Source organism: Mus musculus, chromosome 5, assembly GCF_000001635.26.
Source record: "Mus musculus strain C57BL/6J chromosome 5, GRCm38.p6 C57BL/6J".
NCBI lineage: Eukaryota > Metazoa > Chordata > Mammalia > Rodentia > Muridae > Mus > Mus musculus.
Window position 1 is genome coordinate 72,848,816 of NC_000071.6, and position 20,738 is coordinate 72,869,553.

A 20,738-nucleotide genomic window follows, 5' to 3' on the forward strand; every position below is an offset into this window, starting at 1 on the left:
GGGATTCAAACTCAGATCCACTGAGCCATCTCTCTAGTTCCTACTTGACACTTCAAAAGTCCAGTTACAATGGCTTAAAAACCACAAAAAGGAAGTCGTGGCTCAGCTAAAATTCTGGAATGTGTGCCTCTCTGGAAGCCAGCAAGTTGCAGGCTGCTGGCATCTAGTCTGTGAATAAATGGGAATCTTTGCATTGCCAGATGCAATTGGTTCTTTATATCAATCAAAAAGGGAAGTCAAGCCATGCTGGCCTAAGACCCTGAATGAGAATGTAGCACATTAATTCACACCCCCTTCCTAGCTCTGCCTGAGATCTGCCAGACTTGTAAACCACAGCCAAACCTAAGACATTGGAGTTACCAGCATCAGTCAGAAGCCAGTGCCAGACACACTGAGAACGACCTACTTAGGGAGATGTCTTACTTAGGGTGACTCAGGTTGCGGACAGACACCGTGACAAGGGTGCCTTAGAAGAGAAATCTTTCATTGGGAGCTTGCTTAGAGTTTCGGAGGGTTAGTCCATGATCGTCATGGTGGGAAGTATGGCAGGCAGACAGGCACACACTGAGGCAGTAGCAGAGAGGTTACTCAGGCAGGAGAGGAGGAGAGGAAGAGGTGGGGAGGGAGAGGGAGACAGAGAGATAGAAGGACAGGGAGAGGGTGAAAGATAAAGACAAAGAGAGACAGAGATGAAGAGAAACAGAGACAAAGACAGAGACAGAGACAGGGACCTGACCTCCTCCTACAAGGCCACACCTCCTCCAACAAGACGGCATCTAATCCCTCCTAAACAGTCTACCAATGGGAACACATTCAAATATATGATCCTTCAAAGGGCTCTTCTCACTCAACCCCACCACAGGAGACATCACTAGTGTGAGAAGGTCTTTGAGCACAGTAGGGAGTGTTTTTCCTGAGTTTGGGTCCCAGTACTCAAAGAAACAAACAAAGAAAACAGAAAAGGAAAATTTGTGAATGTACATGTGAGTGTATTTGTCCGAGTGTGTGTACCTGTTGGCTGGGCCTAATGCACACTCACTAAAATTGCCCAGAAGGACCTCAGACACTCTCAAGTTGACAGAAGAAACTGTTTCAACAGCAGACATACGCTTTCACTCCAAATTAACCATTGAGTACACGGAGACATACACCTGAAGGTCAGACATTGAATAAAGCGTATTCTGAATTTTCAGACCATCCTTTCTGGCATTCACGTAGTACCCTGTCTTCAGTACACCCCACCATCTCTACGAATCGTGCCCTGGCACAGTGTATCATTTACAATCCCCTAAAGAAACCACCAGTTTGATCCACTTACACTTCCAAGTACCATGTTTATTCTTGAAACTCGGGATTAGCTTTCCTGTCAGTCTACCTCCCCTCACATTCTTTCTCCTCCAACCCCTCCCATTAGGCTCTGTCTGTCTACCAAGACTGTGCCTGTCAATCTCTAAGGATGTCCACGTAACCAGACCCTGCTTCTTAATTCACATCCTACTGGCTCCATTCAACACATGTAGGTGTTTCCCCATCCCTGGTCCCATGGCACAGACATTCCCTATATTTCTTTGGTCCTAGACGCTGCAGCTTCTCAGCCTTTGTGCTGGTTTGAACGGGATTGGCCCCCACAAACACAAATATTCGCATGCTTGGTCCTCGGTTGGTGAATTATATGAGATGGATTAGAAGGATCAGGAGATGTAGTTCTGCTGGAGGAAGCATGGTCTTGTTGGAGGAAGTGTGTCACTGAGGGTGGGTTTGCTAGGCCCAGTGTCTGTCTGCCTCTGTCTCTGCCTCTCTGTCTCTGTCTCTCTGCCTTTCTGTGTCTCTCTGTTCTCTCTCTCCCTCTCTCTCCTGCATGCTGTCTATAGATCAAGAGGTAAACGCTCTCAGTTACTTCCCCAGCACCATGCCTACCTGTGTGGTGGTGTCATGCTCTCCAACATGATGATAATGGATTAACCCTCTGAAACTGTAAGCCAGGCCCCCAATTAAATGCTTTCTTTATATCAGAGGAGTTGCCTCGATCATGGTGTTTCTTCACAGCAATAGAACATGGACTAAGACGGCCACTTTGCTGTTTCCCCTTTTCTATTTTACTTCTCAGGCAGGAGTGCCGGATTCCATCTGAGGCCTGCTTTGTTTCCACACCTAGACACTCCCTTTATGGTTAGCCTCGCATCATGCCATGGCTTCAAATACAGTCTCTAGGGATGCCTCTGAAATCTACTTGCTCGGCCCTTAATTCCTCAAGAACTTCATCTTTTACATCCACCACAACCCTCACCCCTTCATCTCAGTTCCTATCAGTTATCTCAGAACTTCAGGGACCCTATCAAACCTGTCCTGCCCCAGGCCTTGTTATCCGAGTAAATGCTTCACTAAATCCAGAGCTCAAAGCTGGGAAGTTCATTTGATTCTCACCAACATACACAACCTCTCCGGTCTTAAATCCAATTGCTCGGCATGTTCTTTGAACCATAAATACAAACCACTTTCTGAGTCTATTCGACTCTCTCTTTCATTCCTCCCCACTAGTATTCACACTCCTGACCTTGGCCTGACCTTGGTTTCTCGTATTCTCCTCACACATGAGTGCCTGCCTCTTGCCAGACCCTCCCACGCTGACTATGAAGACCCTCAAACAACCTGCGTTGACAGACAGGACAGAAGCAAACTTAACCAAAGGTATGATCTTAAGACACTCTTGCTTGTTGTACCTCTGTCTTTGGTCCTTTGCCACGGTCATTAAAAAGGTGACTGAGAAGAAGCCCACACTAGGCTCCTAGAGAAGGATCAGGGACTTACGGGACAGAACAGAGCCATGCCAGCAAAGTCATCTTAAAGCAGGTGACATCTGGTCCTCCCCAAAAGAGGTAAGAACCCAGACAGCATGGCAAAGCTACTGAACTAAACCACAGCCACCACAGGTACACGGGCTAGTTTAGTCAAGAGCAACAGAGCCCAACTCAGAGCAGGAAAATGATATAAACAGCCCACAAACTCCTGAGCAACAGTGGACCGTTGTTGTATGCTGCTGAGTGTATGGGGTGTGTCTCACACAGCATTACTGCAGTGATAACTGATAAAACTGCAACCACCATCATAATCTTATCAAAACTCCCGCAATATCCCCAGTGGATCTCACCACTTCCTTATCTCCTCGTACTAGTTTCTCCATTCACCAGTCAACACAATCTTCTAAAAGCATGAGTCATGACCATGTTGCAATCCCTGTTTATATGCTTACACTAAAAGCCACTTTAACCTAGCCTACCTCCAACTCCAACTGTATTTAGTACCCACCCCCACACTGACCCATCATGATTTAAGCATTCCTTCTTCTTCCAACAGAGAAATCCATGCGCTCTCCTTCTTCCTATGAATGTTCCATCTATCTATATCTCTTTATCTCTTTCTTCCCCTTTCTTTCTCCACCCCATCTACTCATTCTAATTTGAATGTTACTTTACATGTCACTTTCACAAAAAGGCATTGCTTTGACGACCCGCAACATTGACCAACAGTTGGCAGAACTATCCTCACCTAGGAGAGACAAGCCTCTGATCTAGATTATGTTAAACTGAGGTGGGAAGACCCACTTTGTGGGTTACACCATCACCCGGGCTGGATCCCTGGGATGAATAAGATGAAGGCCAATGAGCTGAGGACCAGCATGTATCATCTGGTCTCTGCCTCCTAGCCGGGGATGCAATGTGACCAGGGGCCTCCAGCTCCTGCCACCAGACCTTTCCTGCTGTGATGAGCTGCACTCTTGTGAGCTGACACAAACCGTTCCCTGTGATGCTTTAGTCACAGCAACAGGAGAGGTAACGCATGCACTGCCAGATCTAAACTACACAGACTAGCTGGATAAAAGCCTGTAATCCCAGCCCTGGGGGAACTGAAGGAGGAGGGCTGCAACTTCAAGTCCAGCCGAGGCTAACTAGGAAGGCCCTATCTCAAAAAAAAAAAAAAAAAAAAAAAAGCAGTGGGAACTGAGAGCTGCCTCAGTGGTTAAGAGCACTGGCTGCTCTTCCAGAGGTCCTGAGTTCAATTCCCAGCACCCATATGGGGGTTCACAACTGTCCTTAACTCTAGATCCAAATCTGATACTCCATCAGGCACATACATACATTCAGCCAAGATACCCAGACACATAAAATAAAAATAAATATTTAAATAAATAAACACACAATCAAACCTTATAACTGAGAAAATAAAATATCCAGTCCATTTTATTCTGCTTAATTTGCATTCTTAGCATTATACTGTGATGTTTTTCTTGATTCTGTGTCTTTTACTAAGTATCCTCTTGCAATTGGTTGTTAAGTTTCACAAGAATAATATCCAAGAACGTGTGCCCACCTCTAGATCCTCAGCTCCTAGAGTTCCGTCACCTAGTTGGACATTCATAAAGGCTGTGAGAGATCTCCCTGGCTTAGTTGTTCAGGGAGTGGATCAGCTCCTTTGTGAGAGAAGGTCTGTATTTTGTATATTTTATTTGTGTCCCTGTATGAGTGTATGCTGTGTACGCAGGCTTCTGTGTGCATGCATGTGTGGTGTCTTTCTGTCTTTTTGTTTGTTTGTATGGTGGATTTGTTTAGTTTTGTTGAGATTAGTCTCACGAAGTAGCCCTGCCTGGCCTTGAACTTGCAGTGTTCCTCTTGGCCTCCTGAGAGCTGAGATGAGAGTTGTGTACAGGCATCTGGCTGAAAGTCAGTTTTTACAAAGGTGACAAGCTAAAATGGAGAAGAGAAAAGACACACTGACTCTGCCAGTTTGAACCTGAAAATAAACATTTCCTGTTGCACAGAACAGGCTCAAAACAGCCTAAAATAGAAGTATGGCTCTGCCCTTACAAGCTGTGTAAAATGGACACCGTACTCAGGCTCTGAGCTTCCTTCCTTGTTTATGAAACAAGGTAGTAATTACTACCTCACAGGGCTGAGAAATTAAAGAAATGCATAGAAAGTACTTGGCCAGGCACATGGTTACTGATATGATTAATAGAGATCCTATACTATACTGATTAATAGAGATCCTTACTATACTGACTAATAGAGTTCCTATACTATACTGATTAATAAAGATCCTATACGATACTGATTAATAGAGATCCTGTGCTAACTGACTAATAGAGATCCTATACTATACTGATTAATAGAGTTCCTATACTATACTGATTAATAGAGATCCTTACTATACTGATTAATAGAGTTCCTATATTATACTGACTAATAGAAATCCTATACTATACTGATTAATAAAGATCCTATACTATACTGATTAATAAAGATCTTATACTATACTGATTAATGGAGAACTTATACTATACTGATTAAACTGTCACTGTCCACAGGCCCTCACTTAACATGTTAAATGGGTGTTTCCCCCCACCCCCCATTTTTAAGCATTTCAGGTTGTCCCTTCTCACTAAGAATGCAATGAGCATGGAACTTAGAACCAGTTGGGTTAGGTTCTGGCTTTTCTCCCGCAACCTGCTGGGTAACCGTAGGCGAGTCACCAGCTTCCCAGACCTGAAAGTTCCCTTGCCATGCGCTCTGGCCATGCAGAGCAGGAGGGGCAGGAAATACTCTGTGAAGAGGTGGAGAGACTGATGAAGACCAGAGGGATGAGGCCAGAGGGATGGGCCGATAGATAATCAATCACTCCACATCACTCCACTCCAGAGTACAAGTGGGAAGGTTTAAACAACTGGCACACAGGCTTTGCCATGTCAGGCTTCTCGCCACAGTAGGACATGTCAGATGATCACACACACTTAGGCCTGAGCTGACTCTCATAAGAGGAGGGGCATGGAGTGCCAGTGTTCTCTACTGCAGGGCACAGGGCCAGCATGCTATACCCACTCCATGACAGTGTGCACTTCCTACATGTGTGCTGGATAGGGGAATGAATGAGCACATAAACATATTAGGTAAAACCTGACTTAAACATCAAGCCTGCTTCCTGTGTGCATTTCTGGGAGGGTTTAATATGTGAACATGCTCTATGAATCACACCAGCCACAGGGTTTCCCAACTTTATTTGGTCACAAAACTCATTGTATTTCCCTTGAACCTTATTAACATCTCTCAGGGTTGTAGCATTCTATAAAACATGCTTTGAGAAACATCACAAGCTTATATAGTGTAGGCCATTTTTACCCTCATGAAGGAAGTTATCTTACTTTTAATGCACAAGGTAATTAAAGGGCTAAGAACTTTGATTCCTAGCAAGTACACAGATGCTGTCTCCTGGCAGCCCAGAACACCTGTAAGTCTCTCATCACCGGGCAGGACCTCACTCTCACCAAGCTCCTAAGAAGCAAGATCCCAGCCTCAATCCTCCACCCTGCTCCCAGCTCCCTCGTAGCCAAGCAAGTTCTTCAAACTTATTCACTATCTTTCTCTACACCCTGAGTCTTAGCAAGAATGTCTTAAATCTGCTTCCTTCGCTAGTCCTCCTTTATAAAATCTCCAACCAAGTTCTCATCTTGTCTTCACAACAAAAATCTCACTCTTTCTCCTGTCTGACTCATCCCTTAATTGTAAATAAATACAACCACGCCTCATCAAACTGGGCTCTCTCTTCCTCTCCTACCATTAGTATCCCAGCAAGACTTTTTCTATCTCCAGACTTCTGCCCAAGCAGTTAGCTCTGCCTGGACAGCCCTTCCACTCTTGACCTACCTACAGCAATCCTTTCACTTCTGAAGGTCTTGATTACAGGATATCTCTTAAGAAATCCCCCCTTTTCCCACAACTAATCACTTCCATTACAGACCCCCACAGACCCCCTACTGCAAGTATAAAGTTAACTGTACACACGAAAACAGGGATCAGGGTTGGGAGAGAACAGAAGCCATCAAATCAGGGAGAATGACTAACAACAGGCTGGTAGGAGGAGGGTGTGTGTAACAATGGCTTGAACTCTAAAGGAGAAGGGCAGAAAGGGGTGCCCTGTGAACCTCCCAGAGAGCTGTGGAGAAGGGAGTGTTCGGGCTCTGTGTGGGAGAGTTGATTCACAATGGAACAATGCACTAGCTCTTGGAGGGCTGCCTAAAGTGTGGGAAGGAAGCCAGCGGGAAGGATGGAGGACAGAATCACAGCAGGAGTGTGAGATCACAGGCAAACAGCAGACCAGAAAGGCTGGAAGTCAGGGCGAGTGGGGCTGAGAACCAGGCTCTGACTCAAGCTGGCTGGGAGCCCAGAGAGTGTCTGGGGCCAGATGGATTCCATGCTCAGGAGTCTTTGATCAGCATTCAAAGAATGGGATGGTGGTCACATTGGTAATTCCCCAGTGTCTATGAAGAAGAGAGTTCTCTAATATTCTACTCATGGTTCAACATTCACCCTACCCATATCCACGTGTGTGGGCTGCCCCTTAGGAAATAGGGTGGGGGGGCTAGGGGATGGTTGGGTGTGGTATCTCCTTTCACTAGGGAAAGGAGTAACAACCCACAAGGAAAGGATACAGCGTGATGGGACCCAAAGTCTGCAGGGATCAAAAACATCTGGGTTCCAAGTAGATAGCAAGATCCCAGAATGCCTGCTCTCACCCAGCGACAGAACATGGCAGTAGGGAAGCCAAGGCTGCACCACAACGGAAGCACCTGTCCCACGTAAGTCTAAGTCCTGGACACAGGGAACACAGCTGAATGCAGAGCTTCAAAGGCGGCTGTCTCTATTCTCCCCGCAGCTCATGGCCTCTCCCCCACCATGTGACGATTCACTCTCCTAAGTCAGAGAAAACCTCCTTCCTTAAAGGGAGCCTGGGAGCCAGCCTGGGTCAAGTACCAGCTCCTGAGCCAATCACAAGGTCTGATGGAAGGACTCCATAGATTGACCAGAGCTAAGTCACATGACCACCAGGGTTCTATGTATCCTACCCAAACCACATGAACCCCAGCTCCCCAGAGAAAAGAAGTCTAGGTCGACAAACAGTTAAGTCTACTATGGTGTGGCTCCTGTTCCTAAAGACCCTGGGACCATAGGCAGAAGTCCAACCCCAGTAATGGCAACACAGAAGAGCTTTGAAGTCAGGGGCAGGCTATAAAGATCCTCTGGGCCTCATTAGCTGTATAGCCTTGGGTAAAATACTTCATTTCTCAGTGCCTCAGTTTTCTTATAAAAAAAAATGGGGTATAATGCCTGCCTCCTGGAGATGTTTACAAAGACACGCATAGACAGCTCCGAACGATGCCTGCTACAAGCGATCAAGAGCCCGCCCCTATTTATTAGAAGCAACCATAATGACAATGAGTGTCATGAGAAGACCTGTACCACATGAAGGGTGAGCGGGGGACTCCGTGAAGGAAAGCCATGTCAGCATTTACATCGGTCAGTCTAGGGTCAAAGGTCATTAGAGCAACTCAGGACACAAGCCAGAGGTCCAGTTGAGGCCAGGTCTCAATGCCAATCAAGAAATGGGTTAAGCACCTGGGAATGCAATCACAAGGAAGACACATAGGGCTCCAAAGTACAACGGTGTGAAGAGTAGTGAGCCTCTAGGCACACTTTCTACAGGTGGAGAGTTTGGCTAAAATCGCTTCCATATGTCCAGCCACTGGCAGAGAGAATGAGACCCTGTTAAGCATTAAAAAAAAAGTGATGATGATGAAGAAAAAGAAGGAGGAGGAGACGGAGAAGGAGGAGGAGAAGGAGAAGAATAAGAAAAGGAGAGAAGAAGAAGAAGAAGGAAGGAAGGAAGGAAGAGGAAGAGGAGGAGGAGAGGAAGGGGAGGAGGAGGAAGGAGGAGGAGGAGGAGGAAGAGGAGGAGGAGGAGGAGGAGGAGAGGAAGGGGAGAAGGAGGAAGGAGGAGGAGGAGGAGACGATGATGATGATCAGAAGCAGCAGCAGCAGTTGGGCTCTCAGAAGACACAGAGACTACGACTACTCATCCTTCCCTCCCCCCTCCCCCCTCCCCCGCAAAAAATACCTCTACATAAGTTAGGAAGCAAAATAATTCCCTTAAGATTGTTACCTCTTACCCTCTCTAAACTGTGGCTACGAAAAGTAAGCAGACCCACTAAGTCTCTGCTGTGAAGGCCATCCCATGATGTTGCAATAATCCGCACAACTGTGCTTGGCAGCCTCAGACACAGGCAGGTAAACAAGACTGAATGAGGGAGGGACAACACTTGAGTCATAGGCCTTTGGGAACAGGGGACCTTTGGCTCTGTGCTGCTGTCAATGCAGCTGTTACTCACACAGCTGCCTTCTCAGTGCTGGGGAGAGCAAAGCCCTCCCACCGCAGAAATTCTAATCGAAAACTGAAGCAGTATAAGATATCTTCCCTTGAACAACAACTGTGTAGTTTGGAAGAACATTTCACTACCAACTGCCATACGTGAGACACTGCACTGAACCACAACACGTTCTGTTGTACTGTGTTCATGATCTTGCATTGCTCCAAACTGCTTCTCATTAAAAATTTACTATATGATTATATATAAGAAAATGACAGTATTTTAAATATTAGGTTATACAGCGCATGTTATGAAAGTTAATTTCACTTGCCTTTCTCTTTTTCAAAGCTGTTACTGTTTCTCTCTGTGGGTGTAGGGCTAGATATCAAACCCAAGGCTTTGCATGTCTCAGGTGATCACACTAGCACTGAGCCTCCGCCACAGCCCCGGCGGCACTGTTAGACATGTTCAAGCTGCTGCGGTTCACGGAGTTGATCTGTTTGTTGCTGGGACGCATTCTCAGGACCCACGCCTCATCAAGGGTCTGGAGCGACACCTGAAGAACCTGACCACTTCACTGTATTAGACGCAGATCTTTGTATATGACCCTAGGCTCTCAGCTATGCTTACTCTTCGAGAAAAGTCCGTGGCAGAAAAAAAAAGCAGAAGCTCAGTGAGTGGGGCTCAGCAGAGCACAGAGGAGAAAGCTACAGGCTCAGACAACACTTACGAGGATAGCAGAACCGCACGGAACTTCAGTCTCTTCGTCTACAAAATGCCAAAGAATAATAACTTTCCTCACTTGAGAGGTATTTAAAGAGCCCAATGCAATGAGCCGTGTGTAGACTTCAGCATAGGACCGGGCACACTGTATAAACCCAATAAACACTTGAGATGCTTTCTGTTGAGGAATAAGGAGCACTCAGGTGAGGAGTGTCGCTGCGATGGAAACACCATGACCAAAAGGCAAGTTGGGAAGGAACAGGTTTATTTTGGCTTATGCTTCCAGGTAACAGTCCATCACTGAAGGAAGTCAGGCCAGAAACTCAAACAGGGCAGAAACTTGGAGGCAGGACCTGATGCAGAGGCCATGGAGAGGTACTGCTTACCTTTGTGGTCCTCACGGCTACAGATCCCAGGACCACCAGCCCAGGGATGGCCACGCCCACAATGGGCTGGACCCTCCCCCATCAATCACTAAGAAAATGGTGCCCTACAGGCTTGCCTGCAAACTGATCTTATGGGAGCATTTTTTTTTCAATTGAGGTTCCCTTCTCTCAGGCAACTCTAGCTTGTGTCAAGTTGACACAGAACTATCAAGCACACAGGCCTCCCTGAGTTGGCTGGCTCCGTTTATGAGATGCTGGTCACTCGTTGCCTCGCTGATCTTTCTAAATAGAAGAGGATCACGATGCCAGTAGAAGACTGAGAAAAGAGCGGATGTATCGGCTTCTCCGAGTCCACTTTGCTTTCAAGACACATCAATGCAAACTTAGAAAAACTGAGGGAAAATGGCGTATTATGGAGTTCACTAACCATCTAATATGGTAGGATCCAAAATATTGCCCAAAGGCTTGTGTTCTGAACACTTGGTTCCTGGCTAGTGGAACTATATTGAAGACCGGGAACCTTTAGGAGGTGGGGCTGGCAGAAGCAGGTCACTGGGAGGATGCCTTTGAAGGCTATATTCACCGGTTTCCAGTCTAGCACTCCCACTCCTGTCTGCTACCACGTGAGCGTGCTACAGTCTCACACTCCCAGCACCACCTACGGAGCGGCCATGATAAAGGTTACAGAAAGGAAAAGCGAGCCCTGTAGGAGATGGTGTCTTGCTAGGGACCAGGGGGTAAATTTATCTCAGTGTATAGAACAACTGAAACATAAAATTCTCTGCCTCCCCAATCCTTCCATGTGTGCATACATTTCCTGTCTATCAGGCTCACTCACTCCTGCTAAGTCGGACTGAAATCTCTCTGAAACCGTGAGCCAAGATAAACGCTTCTCCTTGTGTTTCTGTCGGGCATTTTGTTACAGCGATGTGACAGCACCCACCTCTTGCACATCATCTATTTTCAAATGATCATTAGACTGTTAGATCATGCCTGTATCCTGAGAGGAGTCCCATGCTTTGCTACTTCAGTTCCCCTGAGTACTCATCTCTTTAAAATGTCTCCCAAACTCCCACGGGTTCCATATAATATCTGTATATAGAACAGTTCCAAAAATCACTTTGAATGTGAAACTTTTTTCCCCCTGAATGCCTTAATTTTCTTTAAGGAAACTAACAAGGAGCTCCAGTGGCTCAGAGCATTCCCTGCTCTGTCAGAGGACCTGGGTTCAGCTCCCAGGATCCATAGCAGGTGGGTCAGAACTGTCTCTAAGTCCAGTTCTGGAGATGTGATGCAGTCCAGTCTCTGTGGGCACCTACGTGCACATGGTGTGCATAAACTCACATAGGCACATGAACATAAAAATAATAAGCCTTTTTTTAAAAGAGAAAAAAATAATATACTTTTCAAGCATGAACTTTTTTTTTAATGAAGGAGAAGTAATGAAGCTAAAAAGTAGTAGCAGAATCCCCCAAATGGTGCATTTGATTAAAGCATACATGAGCTACGCAAGCACACATGTACACACTGGAGTGGGGAGGGAGAATTTTATAGTTTATTTGTCCTAACAAGTCTGAGAAAAATCCCGTAGACATTATGTTAAATTTACCCTCTGATCCTCAGCAAGGCTCACTTTTCCTGTCTATAAAATGGGCACAATATAGGTGTTCTTTGCCAAACAGAGAAGAAGCCACCTCATCGCTCGTGAATGTGTATAAAACACTCTCAGAACAGCTCAAAGTTTTCTTTACAAGCATTCGGCTGTGTACCTTTCTGAAGTGGGTTATTAATTACGTGTCGTTATGCTTTGTTTAATAGATGGAAAGGCTGAAGCATGAGGACATAATTCCAGTTAATAGTTGACTGAGAAACACAGTCGAGGCTTTAAACATGGGAACAAGATAGCAGGACAGATGTCTGGGGAAGAAAGATCTAAGCAAGAATTCCCTCCACCCTAGCGCCTTATGGCAAACGGCTGCCCCTGGCGGCCTGTGTCGGCCTGCATGCACTACTGAGCAGGGCTTACTTGCCCGGGAGAGGAATAGGGGAATGAGTGAGAAGCTTTTAGTTTGCCACAGGAAGACTGAGAAAGGATAGAGGAGGGCAAAGAGTGATACAAAGTTACCATCAAAACCTCTCCACCCTTTGTTAAGGACCCTTGGAGACTTACCAAAAGTCTAAACAAAATGTATGACCCAGGCCCGAGACACACACACACACACACACACACACACACTCTCTCTCTCTCTCTCTCTCTCTCTCTCTCTCTCTGTCACTATGTAACCCTGTGTACTGTGTAACCCTGGTTATCCTAGAACTCATTATGTAGACCAGGCTGACCCCCAACCCACGGAGGAGATCCTCTTAACTCTGCCTCCCAAGTGCTGGGATTAAAGGTGTGCACCACCACACACACAAGTCTGCCAGCTTCTTCTGACCTGACCTGCAACCCAACAACTGCCTACATGGCCTCAAGCCATCTGGCTAAACCCACTCTACACAGGTGAGGCTGTCGTCCATCCCAGAGGACCAAAAGGAGGAACAGGGCAGACAGACGTGAGAATAAACAGCTAGCAAGCTTTTCTTCCTGGCTATGCTTATGTTCCTCCAGTGGCCATTGATAGAAATTAGAAGCACTTTACTCCCCGGGTGATGCTATGAAAAATAGTCCCCAAAGGGGAACAGAAAGCATAGGACCTATAGAAATCACTTCTGTGTAGAAAAGATAAAAAATAAAAGGTTCAGTCCATTTTTGGTCCAGCCCATGTGGAAATGTCACGGGTTGTGCCTGAAATCTAATACTGGAGACCACATGAGGAAGCAGAGGCTCTCTAAGGAAAGAGTACCAGACTCCTGCTTAAAAGTCTGTGACGGGTAAAGGGGAAGAGGTAAAGCTGCTGACCACTGAGATGAGTTAGAAGGGAGTGGGATATCTAACAGGAGCCTGCAGGATTTGCATCGTACACAATGAATGGGGATTTAAAGCCTGTGACTTTGACACTCAGTAGCTAAGCATGTCAAAAGCGTTTAACCTTGGAAGTGAAGGATCTAGTTACACGAGAATATATATATATATATGGTGCTGTAATCAAAGGTCTGCCTCCTTCACCATAGACCATCTAACCACGTGTACTTCCTTCCCTATCAAGTTGTTGGCTTTACCACAGAAGCCAAGGCAATGACTCTACACTAAGGAAAAGTATAGATGGGAAATAGAAACAACAGCAGCACATTTCCATGAAGAATATTTCTAACTAATATGGGAAACAATACGCCGGGAAGAACACAAATATTCTATGCTTCCGTCTATACAGCCAACCTGAAACTGAAGTCAGGGATACAGGGAATTTCCACAACTGGACAGAGCATGGTTAATTGTAACAAAATCTTTCTTAACTGCAAAGTGTCTACAATTATCTGGGGAAAGTCACCGGAGTGTTTTTAATATTGTGCTTTCTCTAGAAGAGTGTATATGAGACAGCTGAGAAGGCAAAACCAGTTCCTGTGAAATACATAAGCTTGTGGAGAAAACGATTACGTGTGCAAATGGAGCTTCAACAGCTTCAGTCTTTTAACATAAACATGAGAGTCGGATGTATATGAGGCTGACCTCAGCTACACTGGGTGAGTTCTAGGCCAGTGCATGCTTAGGAAAGCCATGGCTTTGGGGGGGGGGGGGGAGAACGGTGTGATGATGCAAATCTTTAATCCAAGCACTTGGGAGACAGAGGCAGAAGGAGCTCTATGAGTTCAAGGCCAGCCTACTCTAAATAGTGAGTTCCAAGATACCCAGGGCTACAAAGAGAAACCCTTTCTCAAAACAAAGCAGAAAATAGATGACAGGTTGATGGATAGACAGATGGACAGACAGGTAGATGACACATACACACACTTTCCTTTTGGAAAAAAAGGCCCAGTAGGCATGGTGGTACGTAGTTTCAACACTCCTAAGTCTAAAACAAAAGAATCATAAGTTGAAGACCAACCTGGACTACGTAGTCATGATGACTTTGCAGTCATGATGACAAAATATAATAATAATAATAATAATAATAATAATAATAGACCAATAGGCTTCTCCCAGATAAGCATGCATTCATATAGGCACCCACTGGGGAACAGCAACGTGGCTCTTTGCTGATATGATCTTTTCTCTCAGTCACCACAGTCCCACGAGCTCTGGCTGTTTTGCAGCCATGCCCACTGCTTGTGGTCCGCCTCTTCCCTTGGCGCATGCGCACCTGCCATCTAAGCGTACAGAGGTCCGCCCAGCCGGCATTTGAAATGACCAGGAAAGAATGCTCTTCCTGCTTCTATGGAGGCTGATGCTTGGGGCCATTCCTCTGTGTGTCACCTCTGAGAACGCTGATGCCATGAGGCTCTTGGAAGAAAATGCTGGAGGTCATGATTCAAGAAGGAAGGCTAGGCAGTGACTCAGCTGGTAAGCTGGGGCCGGGAAAGTTGCTATGGGCAGGGTAAGTCAGTATCCCAGTTCAGCAATCCAGAAACAGGAACTTGGTACACATTCCAAGAAGGGCACCCACGAGAGCAGGAAGAGAGGGTTCTGGGAAGGCAGCTGGCCTCCAGAGAAATTGTATTTGCTCCCGAGGCTACACAGCCACCAACAAGAATCCTTCAAAGTGAGATGTTAGACATGTATAAAGAAGCTGAGCTTTACCGGTGGGCAAGACATAGTGGCCCAAGTGACTGAGTCTTCGAAGGCAACCTGGACTGGAGAAATAGGACCATGACCCAAACACCATTAAGCGTCATACTGCCCACAAGTCTGAGCCTGGTTTATATGAACACTTGGCTTCCTGCAACAACTCTGATCAACTAGTAATGACTAGGGAGAGCTGAAGGCATTCTGAGCCGGACAAGTGAGACTCTCTGGACCAGGCTAGTTAGAAAACATGTACTCATGGTACAGGCAGAGAGAACGACAGCACAACACCCAGACCCCGCCACTGGAGCCTGGGAAGAGGCTGCTGAGGGAACCTTCATCCCTGCACCATAAAGGCAGGAGGAACGAAAGCATCTACGTTCTTCCCCTGCTGACGTCCCAGGAAACGAAATGACAAAGTATTTTTCTTAGATGTACAAACCAGCAAAGTCAGAGAGAACCAAAGAGATAACACTAGACACAGTTGTGGGGTACTTATGGGGTGCAAAGACAACAATGAGATGTATAGTTCTTAAATGACAGCAAGGGGATCGGCTAGAGTCTCTGGAAAGCTGGCTTCAGTGAGGATGAGGTAGAGAGTATCTAATGTGTTTAAGGCTCCGGGTTCATTCCCCAACAGTACAAGAGAAAAGTCAGCTGGACCGTCCAACATCCCTTCAGCCTCTTCTAGAAGTTAAGTGACTACCCTGAACTTCTTCCTTCCAGTCAAGCTTGGACAAACAGCAAGAAAGGGTTCTGAGCCCCTGTGCCAGCCAGCCTACAGATCACCTGCCAGGCACGCCTTTAGCCTCTGGAAGACCAGACTAGCCCTCTCAGATCACTCTCACTCGACCAGCAATGATATCAGAGATCACCCTCAAATGGGAGGCCCAACTGGATGAGCCTAAGATGAAGCTAAGGCCAAGAAGCCCATCCTCACCTTCAGCTTGTTAACTGCCCTCCTACCCCAAAGTCGAGGGGGTAACCAGACCAGAAGGAACACTTCCAACACACTGCACTAGTGTACACTTCTAGCCAAAAAAGCCAGTAGTTTCCCCCAGAGAGATAAGACCCTGGAACCAAAAGATAAAAAAACAAGAAGTACATAGACACAAAACTACACACACACACATACACATAAACACACATGTGTACCAACTTGGAGAACGAGAGAGAGAGAGAGAGAGAGAGAGAGAGAGAGAGAACACTTTTAAATTAAAAATGCTAAAAACATGCTTAGAACCAGATATGGTGACACACCTGTGACTCTATCACAGGTGAAGTTAAAGCAGAAGGAAAGCCGCCTGTTAGGCAGCCTAAGCTATACAATGAATTCTAGGCTGGTGTGAACTACATAGCAAAGCCCTGTCTCAATAATAACAACAACCATAATAATGTTAAAGACACTGGGAAAACCCCAGTGTTAAACTTGGATACTACTGATACTGAGAAAACCTTCCTAAAAGACTTGGGAAATAACAAGACAGAAACTTATGAAAGGCACAAAGTGAGAGGATTGATCCAAAATACCTGACATCCAAACAACAAATTCCTTAGACAAACATTACAGAAAAATCGGACGAAAATACCAATGAAGGAACCCAAAAAATTTTCCCCAAACTAAAAGATGTAAACTCCCACACGCAAAAGCCCGCACACTGATAAGAACAAAGACATGCCAGCGCACAGCATCAGGAAACTTAGAGATGGTGGGAAAGAAGAGAATAGTTCATAACCTCACAGAAAGAGCACAGCAGGGCTGTGGATTCCACCCCAGCTACACGCAGAGATTAAGGAGCCAGAAGTTCATAACCTAGAAGATACTGAAACAGTGCCTTTGAAATTTCCATCCCAGGATTCCACACTCAGCCAGTCTGCAAATTGTGAAGGGAAAATGGATAACTTCAGTTAGAAAGACTGAGATCCTGTGCATCCCTTTCCAGGAAGCTTCGAGGATTACACACACACACACACACACACAAAACCCAGGAGATGGGACACAGGAAAGAGATAATGGGGATTCCCAGGAGGCTAGTGACAGAGCAGCCTCTGAGTGACAGTTGCAATACATAAAAAAAAAAAGTCCACCTCTCCAAGTGTATGGCAAACAAGAAGGTTCATGTTCAGCTTCTTGGGGCAAATAAAGTAGAGAGAAAACCTGGTTTCTTTAAGAGAAGGCTTGGAGAATCGGTCAAGAGTTGCAGATTGAATTAATGAGAAGTACACACACACACACACACACACACACACACACACACGCCAAACAATTACTAATCCCAAGGAACACAAAAATATGTGTTTAGCTGAGCTGTGAATATTGACCTAGCCATAAATCGTGTGGCTTATCTTGATCTAGCTACTTCAGAGCCCAGATTCTGTGCCTACATATATTTAAATTTGTTTGCTCCTTCTGGTTTCCCAATAGCAACCTGTTTATGGGGTTTTGGTTGTTGTTGCTGCTGCTGCTGCTGTTGTTTTAATTCCTTCCTTTTTTTTTTTTTGCCTTTACAATGGAAATGTAATTTTCAACCTCTACTTCATGGTAGCTTTGGTCATCTGTGCCCTGAGCAGTCAAACATGCAGTCAAATTAGTAGTTATAATCTGACCCAAGTAAGGACTGGCTGACCCAGGCAGAGATTGAAAGGCAGGCCTAGGTGGAGACAAGCATGGAGATACAGATAAGGTCTACGCCCTCTCCTCTAGGTGGCTTGTGGTTGTTTTTTCCAACAAATCTCTTCTAACAGCATAATCACATGGAATGAGATCATTTTCCCATGATCAGAAGTCAATTTCATTCCTTTCTTACAGACTTGAATGCCCCGCGAAGGACCTTAATGCTTGATACGAATTCAACTTCAAAGACTCTGCTTCACCTGCTGCTCACTGGACGAGAGCAGAGCTTCTACGGGCTCTGAACAGGGACAAAGTCCACAGACACTTACTGAGAATCCACAGGGGAGCCATCAGCAAGCTGAGTATCAACAAATGATCTTCCCCAGATGGGAGTGGAGGGAGTGGGGGGGGGGTGAAGTAAATGCCAAAATCTAGTAGGATGGGTGCAGGGAAGGAAGAGAGGCACCAACCAGGGCAGCCTGGAGAACCTGTAGGAAGAGGTGTGGTTAGAGGCCCTGGGTGCGGGGCGGGGAGGGGGGGGAGCGAGGGGGGGGATAGGGGGAGGCCAGGCATTCTTCAAGAACACAAATGTGCCAGTAATTGTCCACAGTATCTCCATCCTCCTTTAAGGATCAGCTGTAGGGAGAGAGGTTACACATAGCCCCAGCCCTGTCTGTAAACAAGACCACCTTGTTGTAAGGGAATCAAGAAAACAGTGTGGCAATGCTAAACCTTGCATTCCCACCCTAGATTCTTTCCAATCTAGAAAGAGAGGGAAACTCTAGGCCAAAGATCCATGTAGGGCAAAGGTATCGCCTACTAGAGCGCTTCACTGATTTGCATGTGTTTACAATACCTGTCCCCACACAATTCCACAAACCCGAAGGCACACACCCTTGTGGGAAGAACGAGGGTGATTTACATAGGCACCCTACAGAAAGCACCCCTGAGCTGGCAAGGAGAGGAATAGTGATCGGATTCATAAGTGTATGGCGAAAAGATAGGTCTGTCTTAAACAATGAAAATGTAACTGGACGACATGGATGTTTTCAAATACTTAATGTGTAAGTTTAGCCACAGCTCCCCCCAACCCCCGCCTCGCGGAAAAAAATCAAGCTCTTCCTTATTTTGAGTCTATAGACCACAGAGCTACAGTGTCGATCACTCAGCTATTAAATCCCAAATCTTACTTAGGAGACTCGATGCTTCCTCCTACCGCGCCTCGGCTCTGTAAAAGAATTATATAGACGGGAATAGGTTGTCAGAGTTTCCTTAGAGGAAAATGGGAACTCACTGGAAAAATGTAAAACCTCTGCTTAAAGCATGCAACTATTCTGTCTGGATAGGCTCCAAACCCACTTAACCAAGCCAGCCACCCAGTTGTCCCAATTTAACACTGCGATCAACTCTTCTAACCAAATATTCCACTTTCCAAAGATAAGCCCGAATGGGACCTGGTACACAGAAACATATTCGCCAACGACAGGAAAAAGTTAAGAAATGTCAGATCCAGGGGAAATTGCACAGTCTCGGGACAAGGTCCACGTAGTTTTTCCCACTTTGATTCTTCGAGTCCCTGTTTATCAAGATCCAGATACCACTTTCCAGAAGAGAAAAATAGCTAAAGAAGTACGTGCACCTGCTCGGGCACAAGCAACTGTGGACTGTCTTCCTGGATTCGAACTTTACCGCGGGACAAGCAGAAAGAAGAAAGGCCCCCTGCCGCTCAACTGGGAAAGGAACTCAATCGCGAGTCCTCTCGGCTCAGATACCAAGTCCAAAAGGGCTCAGATCTGCAGCCACCGGGGAAGGCGCGGCCATCAGGGGAGCGCACCTGTCCCTTCTTCCTGGCCCAAGGGGGACGGGCCTCTGACCTGACGCAGAGAGTCCGCTCTCACCTCCGTGAGAAGGGTAGAAAAATCCTCCCTAATCCCACTAAGGTCAGTCTCCCGCAGGTGGAGGCCAACTCCGTGAGCGCCGAGAGTCCCTTGGTTCTTACCTTGACGGAGCGCGTGCCGAGACAAGCCAAGACAGAGCGACGTCCAAACTGCGGAGCCCGGAGCTCGGCAAGCGCTGACCAAACCCATCGGCCACGCCCACCGCCCGGCTCCTCCCTGGCCCCGCCCCCTCGCCGCGCCGCCTCTGCCCTCCGCTGCCCACAGCGCCAGTGTCCCACCTTCCTTCCGCGATTTCAAAGCCAAAGGGAAGAATCGGAGCTCGCGGTCCTGCGGCCGAAGTTCCAGGGAGCGTCTCTTATCCAGACAGACGCGGCGTGGGGTCTCTCTAAGTCCGGACTTCCCATCCTAAGAGAACCGTCCAGAAAAATGCTCCTTCGTCCCCGGCTCGGAGAGCCGGTAGCAATAGCACTTGTGGGTGGCTAAGAACCGACCTCCACTTCCGCTTAGCCCCTCGCGGGCGAAACCGGATGATGCTGTGCTCTGGGGTGATAGAAGAATGGGTGGCTTGACTGACAAGCCTGAAGCATCAGAGCCTAGCATAGGGTCACCCACTTACATTATTACTGTTGATACACTAATAATGAAAACAACCTTCAAGTTATTCACTTTAAATACTGTAAAATTCTTAGACTCCAGGAAAGAACGTGCCGTTTGTCACCTAGCTAGCTAGCTAACTGAGAAGCTGTCCTGGAAAGGCTGGGGCTGTAGATCAGTGGTACAATGTTTGCTTAACATGCACAAGGCCCTGGGTTTGATTCCCTACTTTCAAGTCTAAGTTGTCTTTGATGGTAGTCTTGAGTCTTAGCCACTGTTATCTGATCTCATCCATCCTGTACTGTCAGACAGGCATGGTGGCCCACATATTTTATTCCAGCTGAGAGGGCAAAGGCAAGCCCATTTCTAAGCATTTAAGGCCAGTCTGGTAAACATAGTGGTTTCCAGGCCAGCCAGGGCAGGGATATGAGGACCTCTCAGAAGGAGAGAGACACAGGATAGGACTGTAATGTTCATAATAGTCCATGGGAATAAAAGACTGAGTTCGCCTTTGGGATGGAGAGAGAAATTAATTTGTAAAATGCTTGCTATGCCGAAGGTTGATCAGGTAGAGCCCATGTTTTTAAAAAAAAAAAAAAAGGAAAGAAAGAAAGAAAGAAAGAAAAAGGGAAGAGAAAGAAAGGAAGGAAGGAAGCTGTTTTTCACC

General features: G+C 46.4%; 1 protein-coding gene across 8 annotated transcripts in view; it reads right to left on the minus strand.

The window, feature by feature from the left end:
- Tec (tec protein tyrosine kinase) overlaps positions 1-19,839 on the minus strand; it is a 112,937-nt gene extending 93,098 nt beyond the window's left edge. For 4 of the 8 annotated variants that reach the window (NM_001113464.2, NM_013689.5, NM_001113461.2 and 1 more), the window contains exon 1: positions 19,579-19,633. The gene's annotated coding sequence lies outside the window, so the exon portion shown is untranslated. Of the gene's footprint in view, positions 1-18,769; positions 18,808-19,578; positions 19,682-19,755 lie in introns of those variants that run through there. The other 4 variants (XM_006503848.4, XM_011240719.3, XM_006503845.4 and 1 more) reach the window with 3 other exon arrangements.
- Positions 19,840-20,738: the final 899 nt, after the last annotated feature.